Genomic DNA, 11,705 nt, shown 5'->3' with positions numbered 1-11,705 from the left:
GAGGATGTCTTATTTGCGGGGGGTGCTTTATTTTATTGTTTGAGCAAGAATAGGGGGGTGGCTTATTTGATGGGGATGCCTTATCATCGGGGGAAACACGGTATTAGAAAAGAAAATTGCCTGCGTGCAATTTTTTGGTTTGTAGGTTTAGGTCAGCTTTAAGTCTAGCCGTCATCTCTTAAGAGGCTACAAGGGGTTAATACCCCAATCTGATATATGTATTATTACAGATCTGCTTTGATTGTTTGTCTTTTATATAAGCCTAGGCTTTAGCTTCAACTCATTAGATTAACATATTCTTTTTAACAATTTTACATCTGTCATATTATTTTACAACCAACAGCTCCCAGCAAAGGAGTTTTTATGTAAATGCAATTGGATTAGGTCTATGAATGTATGTAATGTTCAGCCTTTAGCATACAGCTCTGTTCAGCAGAGTTCTCCTTTAGCACACAGTTCTGTTCAGCGGAGTTCCCTCTTAGCGCACAGCACCAGTGACAGCCATACACTAGCAATAAATGAGCTTGCAGCTCTGTTCCCTTTGCTGAGATTCTCCAGGCTTGTGACCCAGCTGCGGAAGAAAACTTTGTGGACATCAGTATGACTCTGAAGAGTGATGTGAGACTTAAGTGGTGTCAGTGAGATGGATTTTAGGTTAACCCTTTGATCTAGCCATAGATATTTTAACATTTTATTATCCACTTATTTACATGCATTTTATTATATTCCCCATAAATACACCTAAAAGAATTTTCAATCTTCTTTAAAAATGCTACTTTTATTAAAATAATACCTAGTAATCCTCATGTTAAAAGTCTTTCTTTGGGCTCCTCTGCATTTAGGGTGACAACTGTCTCCTCACTGTGCAATAGGGTGCCAGGTGTCCCCCAATTTAGACCAAGGGCATTATCCCTTTGCAAGGTGGTAATTTATCTTGGTAAGTGAACAGCCTAATTCTCATTAGTAAATAAGTAAGAAAGATTCACTGTTATCACTTTTAAAGTGAAACTCCACTTTTTAAAATGTTCGGTCAGGCAGGTCATTATTGTAGTAAAGGCCATTTGTCTTTCTTACCTGGATGAATTCCACGCAGTTACATCATCCTGGCCTGGCCAATCAAGATGGCTGAAGATCGCAGGGAGGAAATGAAGACGGAAGAAAATAGCAGTGCCATACGATGAAACTGGCACAGGTGAGTAAAGCAGCATTTAGTTCCGCTTTAATATTATTACACAGTATTTGAATAGCGCGGACATATTACGCAGCGCTGTACAATGTCCATAGTCATGTGACTAGCTGTGCCACAAAGGAGCTCACAATCTAATGTCCCTACCATAGTCATATGTCATTACACAGTCTAAGGTTAATTTTGGGGGGAAGCCAATTAACCTAACTGCATGTTTTTGGAATGTGGGAGGAAACCGGAGTACCGGGAGGAAACCGCAAGCACGGGGAGAACCTGCAAACTCCATGCAGATAGTGCCCTGGCCGAAATTCAAACCTGGGACCCAGTGCTGCAAAAGCTAACCACTGAGCCACTATGCAATCTAATGCAATGATCTTGCCATTTCTGGGGTGCATGCATGTGGACACAATGAGCCTGATTTATGAAAGTTCCCCAACACTGGACTATTATGGGAAAACCTAGGGTATCCAGCAAACCTGGAATGGATTTGTTTTTAGTTGGCAAATGTTTTCAATCCTGGACCAGATCAATACCAAGTTTGCTGCATCACCCAGCTTCTCCCATGATAGTCTATATACTCCAGTCTTGAAGAGCTTTAATAAATCAGACCAAAAGGGGTTAAAAGTGAACCGGAGGAGATTGGCAGTACTGAGATACAAAAAAATGCCATATTTTATGTCTATAATAAGCAGTGCTTTAGAAAACAGAACCTCCTCCAGGTTCAGAGCTACTTTAAATGAAAAGTCCCCTGTAGTGAAATAGATTTTGTTTAATTTGTGAAGTGGATAGTTGGCCAGTGTGTGAAAACAAACTATTGTAGGGACCATATTGAAGAAATATATTTTTTTATTATATAAATGCCATTTTAATATTATTAGCTCTGTGTATATGAAGAAATCTAAATAATCTAAATACACCCTACCTTACAATAATACAACCCAGAAATTGTTATTATATACATTTATATAAACATCCTCTATAATTATGCTAAGTATATACATTATTCTGATAAATATATATCAGGTTGTGTGTCATGGCATATACTATTATACAGCAGGAAAATAACATTGTGTGTAAGGAGACTGCAGGCTATGTATTGTATAAACACAAGGTAAATTATATATAAGTATACCTGCTACAGTGTTTAGAAAATCATTGCAGCTCTGCTGAGGGAACATTTGGTGGTGCATGTAATTATTCCCCTATCCAAAAGCCTCATTAACTCTTTTCAGGAAGCAAGCAGGAAAAAATATGAAGTTGTGGATTGTAAAGGTTGAAATCAGATCTCGGTTTATTTAAAGATATACTTTAATCAGCAAAACTACAAAAACCAAGTATAACCCACTCTGTTTATTTGGAATCTGGGAACGCTTTGTTCTTACCTGCGTGTCTGAAGGTCTGAACCTGAAGTTTCCTTGCAATGAACCTGATTTATGAAAGCTCTCCAAGGCTGAAGAGGATACACTTTCATCAGTGAAGCCGGGTGATCCAGCAAACCTGGAATGCATTTATTAATTTTCTAGCAATGTTTTGAATCCTAGACCAGATCCATTCCAGGTTTGCCGAATCACCCAGCTTCACTGATGAAAGTGTAAATATTCTCCAGACTTGGAGAGCTTTAATAAATCAGGCCTATTGTTTTACATTCAGAGACATGATGTTTGCCAGGATCAGACCCTACAACTACTGCTGTTCTGTAGTGGCGAAGGGGCTGGTGGATGGAGCAAGACAGGGTATATGGGCATCTAACACACCCCAAAGTGTCAGATGCTCAACAATCTGATGGGGATCATAGTTCTACAAAAGAGAAAAGTGAGGACTTACAGCCCTCCAGCAAGGAAGAGTATTCTCATGTAGCCACTTTTATTTTTAGAAGTGATTTAATATTTAAGGTCAACCTTATAAAAAGAGCCACCTGGTTACAAGATTTGCCCCCTATTATTTGACTGTGCGTAGTATTTGCACTGACCCTTAAAATTGAAAAATGGGGTAAGAATGATCACTGGCAAGGGGGCCATGACACAAAAACTGATAAAACAGGTATTGTAGCACCTTTATTTTAGAAATGCTTTAGGTATCAGTAGTTCCAAACTGTATTTATCATCAGAAGCTTCTTAAAATATTTCCATTTTTAATTTGTGGTCTACTTTATAAAGTAATGCAATAGTGATCCCACAAGGAACTAGACGCACTGCTAATCACGTTGATCCTTGTCACCTGGCCTGTCTGATAAATCTAATACAAAATATGACCAAAGAAGGAAAAAAGTATCTCGGCACACAACGCCTCTAATGTTATGTGGGAGGACATGGAAATGATCATGCATTGACCATAAAGAAGAAAAAGCATTTGTAATTATTGCAGTTAATGCACCATTCTTGTTATGTATCCAAACTGTGCACAATATTCAAGTGGTGCTGAAGGGTTTACACATTTTTTAAGATCAGAGCAAGTTTCTTTGACAAAATATGCAACCTTAACTCTTATGAATTTCTGCATGTCCTGTATATTATTTTTCTCAGAGCAGAAACATTGGCAAAGTGTCAAGCTGAGAGTTTTTCTTCTGCCTGTCTCAGCTCAATGCTGATAACACACATTCATAAAACTGCCAAATAATTATCCTGTTCTCAGGATGTTAAAGGCTTTGTAAATGAAAAATTGTACTGTCTTTCAGCAGCCATGAGAAAGTGTCAAGCGAAGTCAGAAGAAAAGACAGCTTCTGTGGAGCCTTCCAGCCTCACCAACTGACACCTCGGTATCATGAGGTTCTTCTTCAACGTGGCAGAATTAGTACGTTTTACATTAGTACGGGATTTCAGTGATAACCATGCCTACTAAAGTCACAAAATTACTTTTTTCCAGCATCAGCCTCTCTTCAGTACCTACAGTATATCCTTAGTAGGGCTGCCTCTGGCATTCTCGTGAAAATTTCCTCAAACTTTTGCGAAACCATCAGAAGATCGAGGAAATCATTATGATCCCCAGCACTGGAGGTTAATTAACTTCTAGTGCCCCAGGATCGCATTGGATTCTCAAGGCTGCATTAGTTCATGCAGTCCTGGGAATCCTGTGTGCGATCCCTGGCACAAGTCTCCCCATTCAAAACCTCTAGTGCTCTCTGATTGGCTGAGGAAAGCTTCTCTCAGCCAATAAGAGAGCACTAGAGGTTTTGAATTTAATCTCTAGTGCCGGAAGTCGCAAACTGAGCTTTTCAATGAATGCAGCCATGGGTGCATTCATTGATCAGCATAGCCTGCAATCTTTTTTTTTTTTTTCTTAAATTCAATCTTGTTTGGTGAATTTACCCCGCCTGTTCTCACTTACAATTTCAGTAGGCGTGATCCACCGAATTCGCTGTGAGATCGAGTTTTAAACACTCGCTCGCTCATCCCTAATCCTTACCAATTATTCTTTGGGGTTCAATGAACCAACATTTATTTGTATTCATATAGCACTTCTGAGTTTTAGTCAGTGATATGACTATGGAACTTGTTAAGCACTGCATAAAATGTTGTGCAGTGCTTAACAAGTTCCATAGTCATATCACTGTCTAAAACTCAGAAGTGCTATATGAATACAAATAAATGATGGAAGAGCTCACAATCTAATGTCCTAACCATAATCAACAGTCCAAGGCTTTGTACACAGGTGCAATAATTGTCGTTGGAAAGGAACTTTCACGATAATTTCCAACAACCAACGACTAAATGAATGAGCTCTGTACACACAGCACTGTTCTGCTATATGTATAGGGGAGGGGAAGAACAGAGCAGCACCCCACTGTGCTCTCTCACTTCACTTCAATTACAATTGTTTGTTCTACAAAGTCCGTTGATCCGCCAGGACGGTCATTCGGACAATGGATGGCAAGCACACGCCAGATTCTCGCCCGATATCAGCCATGAGCCGATAATCTGAAGAGAACCATTGCACGTGTGTACGTAGCCTTAGCTCATCTAAGGGAAACCAATTACCCTAACTGAATGTTTTGGAATCCCGTACAAAGGGAGAAAATTTTGTTGGTCCATGGCTCTGTCCCCCTTATGGATACAACCCACCCATACTTCCATCGCAGGCTCAGACCTGTTTGCCAAACTTCCTTGGGATACAGTAGCGCAGTACTGTGGACACAACTTTTGTTGTTGAGCCTGCAATGGGAGAGTGGGCCGGTTCTGGCACCATGACGTCACTCTAAGGGAAGATTCTTCCCCTTTCCATGACACACGGCTACCTGCACATGCGTGGTCCGGATTCCGTGGATCTAGTGGTCCATGAGGTCCGAAAGGTTGGTGACCACTGCTTTAAATTGTACCAACTCTTGTGTAAGTGTAGTAATATATCTTGTTTTCCAATTATATAATTATGGCATACCCCCAAATGGATAGATGACAGTACTAAATTTACAAACAATTTTGAACTTTTCTTGTGAGACTTAAAAGGACTTTTCTTGCTATCATTTGCAGTGAAAATGTCCAAATACCCAACAATCCTGACATAAGGGCTAGATATTAACCATGTGTGCTTTCCCAAGTCTATCATCGATTTTATAGAGTAAAGTGACGATGATTGCTGTCATAATTCATTTTAGTGAGGACAGGAAAATGTATCCAGCTGTTATTCCTGCTGACAGATCTTCCCAACTCATGAATGGATTGTCTAATAAATGACATGATAGTATACAAAAAACATGAAAACCTGTTTTGCTTACTACATACAGAAAAATGTTGATATCCTTTTTTATTTTGTATTCTTTTACATAAAAAACCTATGGTAAATCTTCCAAACTTATGAAAGGATTGGCCTTACTAAATAGGTTTTCATGTTTATGGATACAAACATTATAATGTATAACACATGAACTGCTTTGATGTAAAATAGTGATATGAATTAGGGAGACAGCGCAACCTTCCTATTTGGGATGGAGAGGTCCAGATCGAGGGATTTTTGAGGTATCAAAATCAGTAATATATTAAAACCATGGTTTATTAATACATTCTTTAAAAATTAATCACATAGTATTTACAGAAATCACATACACAAATAAAATAGTTCAATAAAACTAATTGCAAGGCCTATCAAGGCACTAGACACGTACCTTCTGCTGTTACAATGTGGGTACAAAATATTTTACAAGACAAAGATTTGCTACTAATAATGGTATGTATTTAATTAACTCCCTCCACCATTTGGTGGAGTGATACACTTTTGGAGAATATAATAGAAACTCTACACTAGGGGTCGGCAAACTCCGGCCTTTAGACCAGATACTGCCTAGCCGGTAGTTCGTTCCGGCCCCTGGCCAAACAAGCCTGATGCCGACCGGCAACCCACGGCTCCAGAGCCACGGGTTGCCAGCGAGATCTGCCAGGGGACGTTAGGGAACTACCGGAGCCGCCTCCTTGCTGTGGCTCCCCTATTTACCGCATCAGGCCTGATACTTTTGCCGCCGCGGTAAATGGGGAATGTTCCCTGAAGGTAAATCCCTCTCCTCCGCAATGCATACAAAGGAGAGGGATTTCACTTCAGGGGGCGTTCCTTGGTGAGGGCGCAGCCATTAGGTCCGGACTCAAAGTGTGGCCCACTGGGCTCCCGCCCACCCCTGAAAATGCCTAATGGCCATAAAAGTTTGCCTACCCCTGCTCTACACGTTTCACAGATCTGGTCTGCTTCTTTAGGAGTTTGGTACTAATCCATTATTGATGTAATTATATCGTATCACATTAATAATATATTAATCATATCATTTTGATGTAATATACCATTCCACAATAAAATAGTGATATGGGCAGCACAGTGGCTCAGTGGTTAGCACTCTTGCCTTTGCAGCGCTGGGTCCCATGTTTAAATCTCAGCCAGGACACTAACTGCATGCAATTTCCCCCTGTGATTACCTACAATTGAACATGCAGTTAACCTTATTGGCTTCCCCCCAAAATTGTCCTTAGACTGTATTTAAGACATATGACTATGAGGGACATTAGATTGTGAGCTTCTTTGACGGACAGCTAGTGACATGATTATGGACTTTGTACAGCGCTGCGTAATTTGTAGGCACCATATAAATACTGGATAAGACTTTGGTAATTTTAATCTTTCATAATTACCGCTTTGAAATAAACCAGAGGTCTCTGGCTGATATCCCCAAAAACATACGTATAGGGACAATCGGAGAAAATGTATTTATAGAAACTTCATTCTGTCTTTGTTCAGATTCAGGGACTGGTGGATAAAGACTCCATTCAGGAAAAGCTCTGGTAAGGCACTTCATTAAGCCTAATAAGGGAAAACAAGGAGTTGAGATGTAAATAGTAATACAGGAGGGGAAAGCTGTAGACTTAGCATTGTGGTAGGTATCTCCAATCCACTGTATACAAGGATGGAGGTTTCAATAGTTGTCACGATGAAGCTATGTTACAAAGAGGGAGGGAAAACACACTGAGGCTCAGAGCTGGCTTCATCATTCACTCACACACACAAAGAACTGGAGAGGAGAAAGATGGACCAGACATGATAACACAGGATCTGAGCACATGCATTTCAAAAGTCTTTTGTTCCACTGAAAATACTTCTATTTCAGATCTCACTTTTGTTATTTAAATCTCCAGCTCCCATAATTACATGTCATCTCATTTACTGGATGCACAAGGGACTTCCAACCCCTAGAATAATCAACTTATTATAGAGGTGAGTGATTTTGACTTTGTACTTGTTGAGTGATCAGGAAACTGATTTATATGCTTAGTTGGTATGTTCTTTCATTTGTCACAAATTATTCTATTGTTGCTTTTTTACAAATGATGAAGAATAAAATGTTGAAAGTGCACAAATCTACAACCAAACACATTTTCTACTTTCCTGTTTATAGAAATGTCCAAACTATGAAATAATAGTTCTGATTGGTTGCTGAAGGTTATCACATGTGCGCAGGCCACTGATTTGGGGTATAATGAGTATTGTAATTAATATATGAGTATTGGAAGTAATATATAAGTACACTGATATAATTCATACTCATCACATAATATTTTTAGAAGTCCAGGGCAGTCTGAATACTGGAAATTGATGCACAGTGCTTCTTGCATGACGTTTACAATAAAAGCACAAAGAGCTAAAATCAGTGATCTTTGCTAACAGGTAGCAAGCCATCAAATTTTAGAGCTTTAGAGAATAAAATATAAAACCCTTCTAAGAATTTATATCTGGGTGCCATGGGCATTTCCTCTAATAATATTTATTTTGCTTATTACATACAGTAAAATGTTAATATGCTTTTTTGTTTTGTATTTTTTTTACATAAAAAGCCTCTGGTATAGGATGTCTGTATGTGTTTAAATATATAATTGTTGTGTTGTTTCAAATGTATCTCTAAGCATATGGAATGCATTAACGACAATGTACGTTGTGTATTTCTGACATATGACCCTGAAGTATTTGAAAGTAGGAATAAATAAAGCGCAGTAAGGATTTATGTCACAAACAATTTATATAGAGGGTGAGAATAGGAAGCTGATGTGTTCTGTGTTAACTCAGCTGTGGAATTCTTTAATTCTGCTCTTTACTGGAGTTATTTAACTTTTTTATAGTCTTCAAACCAGAAGATTGGTGGTATCATTTGCTAAGGAAACATCTAACTTCTGCCATAAAGATGTGAGAGCTGCTTGTACTAAGAAAAGTCTCTAGGCTGTCATCCTAATCTGTGCAATACTACTTAGTAGTTGAAAGCCTCAAGACACACAAGATTTGGGAGTATAGGAATTGTGTCTTCACCAGATAGATATCTGTTACAGTCAGGGGGTAAAGCAAAGGTGAGAACGGCAGCTGTCTTATTACCAAGTCTGGAAAAAAACATGATTATGATGGTGTTTTGCTGTTTTGTTTATTATGTTTTAGGCTGTTTTTGTATTTTATTTATAAATATTGTTTTACAAATAACAGTTATTACCCTATAATGCGAAGGTTATTTTTGTCATGGGGTAATAAGAAATATTTTCTATATTGCTCGTTCCCACAAGCTTCCTCCCCAGGTTATAGAGCCAGTCCCATGAATTTGCTGCTGTTTGCCACTTGTCCATTGTTGGTCTTTCTGATATCATCATGTACAATGCAGGAGCAGTATATGAGGATGTTGGGGGGGGGCCTGTCCATATACTGGGAGCTTTAAAAACCACCAAAAGGTGCTGGTTGCCAGATAAGCAAAAAATCAACGGGTAATCAACGTAATTAACATAATTAACATGGGCAGCATGGTGGCTCAGTGTTTAGCACTCTGGCCTCTGCAACGCTAGGTCCCAGGTTCCAATCCTGGCCAGGGCACTATCTGCATGGAGTTTGCAGGTTCTCCCTGTGTTTGCATGGGTTTCCTTCGGGTGCTCCAGTTTCCCTTCCACATGCAGTTAGGTTAATTGGCTTCCCTCCAAGATTGTCCTTGGACTGTATTAAGACATATGATTATGGTAGGGACATTAGATGGTGGGACAGTTAGTAACATGACTATGGACTTTGTACAGCGCTGTGTGATATGTTGGCACTATTTAAGTACTGTATATTAATATTATATGACAAAAGGATACGCAGCCTGATTTAATAATGCTCTCCAAGGCATTAGTGAGTGGTCCCACTGGCTGATTCAGCAAACCTGGAATGGATTTCCTAAAATTTGTTTGCTGATTGTTAGCCAATGTTTTCAATCCTGGAGCAGACCCATTGCAGTTTTGCAGGATTACCCAGGTACAGTGATGAAAATATCTTCTCCAGCCTTGGAGAGCTTTAATAAATCAGGTCTTGTGAATCAGCCAAGCATATTTCGTATATCTGGCACAATGATAGTTTGAACTTTCTCTGATCTGCAGTATTTTTAGGTGACTAGTTTAGCATACGGAAAGGGAGATATGGAGCAAATTTTAGTTTTGCCCAGAGTTCAGTGTTACCCACTGCTGCTGTTTTTTTTTTTTTTTTGTTAGTAAGTAGGAGAGATAAAGTGTTGTTTGCCCACAGTACATAATGTACAGCATGCCTGCAGAGTATGAGAACAATGTATAGCACTACAGATAAGACCGAGATCTGTCTGTGTCTTCCTTGCACTGACCTGATTGGTCACACAGACTATGGACTCTTTCTCCTGGCTTCTGTTGATAAATCGTTTGCAGTTATAACCTCATAGTTGCTAAGAATAAGGATTACACAGTACTATGTTATTATTAAAAAACAACAACAAGGACACTACATAGTAAGAGAAGAGGGAGGTTTCAGGGTACTTTTAGGGTTCTGGCTAGAATAATTTCTCACTCCTTGTGACAAGATCATTGTGGTTTTCCTCTGAATAATATACTGAACATTTCCTAGCAGTATGAGAGACACTGTACTGTGATATACATATCATATAATTCCCACAAATTCTGACATGAATTCTAACAGAATATTGGAATAATAACGTATTCGAAAAACTTACAAACATGACACGTGTTTAAAAAAGAAAGGTGCCCATCCAAACTTGCCTTCCTCTTAATTAGCTATGTCCATGGGGTTTTTTTTATCTGGGAGATGTTTATTTCCCCAGAGGTTGGACTTGATGGACTTTTTTCAACCTGACTTACTACGTAACTAACTCTACAGGAGGTGCAGAATACCAGATACTCCCAACTGCACAAGGATTCATCCTAATTACAGTGGTACTTGTTACATGTTTGTTGCATGTTGGATTGAAATCATTGTTTTGTAATATAAATGTCACATGTTGCATTTCTGTTTGTGAAATTTTCAGTTGTAAACTACAGTGGACCTAAACTAAAAATACAGGTAGTCCCCGAGTTAAGGACATCTGACATACGCACGATTCCTAGATACAAACGGGGCTTCCCTGCTTAGGTCGGAGGATGATGGGGGGGGGTATCGCATGACTTGCAGAAGTAGTCTTTTGCTGTTCTGCAACCTCTTGTGTCTAGGCGCCATAAAGTGTTTTTTTTTTTTTTTTTTTGCTTTGTTTGTGAGCTCACAGTGAGGATTTTATACAGTAACTGACACCACGCTGCATAATAATATGTTGAGATCTGTCCTAATTGCATTTATTAAAATAATGTACCGGTTCCGACTTACATACAAATTCAACTTAAGAACAAACCTACAGTCCCTATCTCGTATGTAACCTGAGTAAAAATATTTAATTCTGGATGCTGATCCAGCCTCTCACCAATTGCATAGGCCCTTGGTCACAGGACCAGAATCAGTCATTTATAACTCTGATCTCTATTTTCAGATTTCTAGCCTTTTGCTCTCATGATCAGACCTGGCTCCTCTTAGTATCCCTGCATTTTATTTCTACTATTGTAGGCAAAATGTCACTCCATGATGGCTGAGTGATTGATCCGTAGCAGTAGTTATAGAAGCTATCAATGCTGACTTCCTTTTAATGGTGCTAGTTCTATATCCATGTTATTGAACTTGGATGCAACAAGTAAAGTCAGAGTAAAGATAGAATTCTTGATTTGCAAATGTTTGCTACTTTGAAGACATTAAATCAACA

The 11,705-nt window shown here is 39.0% G+C and overlaps 1 protein-coding gene across 1 annotated transcript in view; it reads left to right on the top strand.

The window, feature by feature from the left end:
• Positions 1-7,702: 7,702 nt before the first annotated feature.
• Positions 7,703-11,705, top strand: part of HRH1 (histamine receptor H1) — a 109,106-nt gene continuing 105,103 nt past the window's right edge. Inside the window, exon 1 of the mRNA XM_072421006.1 lies at positions 7,703-7,870. The gene's annotated coding sequence lies outside the window, so the exon portion shown is untranslated. The remainder of the gene's footprint in view (positions 7,871-11,705) is intronic.

The sequence above is a fragment of the Pyxicephalus adspersus genome, chromosome 8 (genome assembly GCF_032062135.1).
Source record: "Pyxicephalus adspersus chromosome 8, UCB_Pads_2.0, whole genome shotgun sequence".
NCBI classification, from domain to species: domain Eukaryota; kingdom Metazoa; phylum Chordata; class Amphibia; order Anura; family Pyxicephalidae; genus Pyxicephalus; species Pyxicephalus adspersus.
This window is presented reverse-complemented; position numbering and strand designations above follow the sequence as displayed.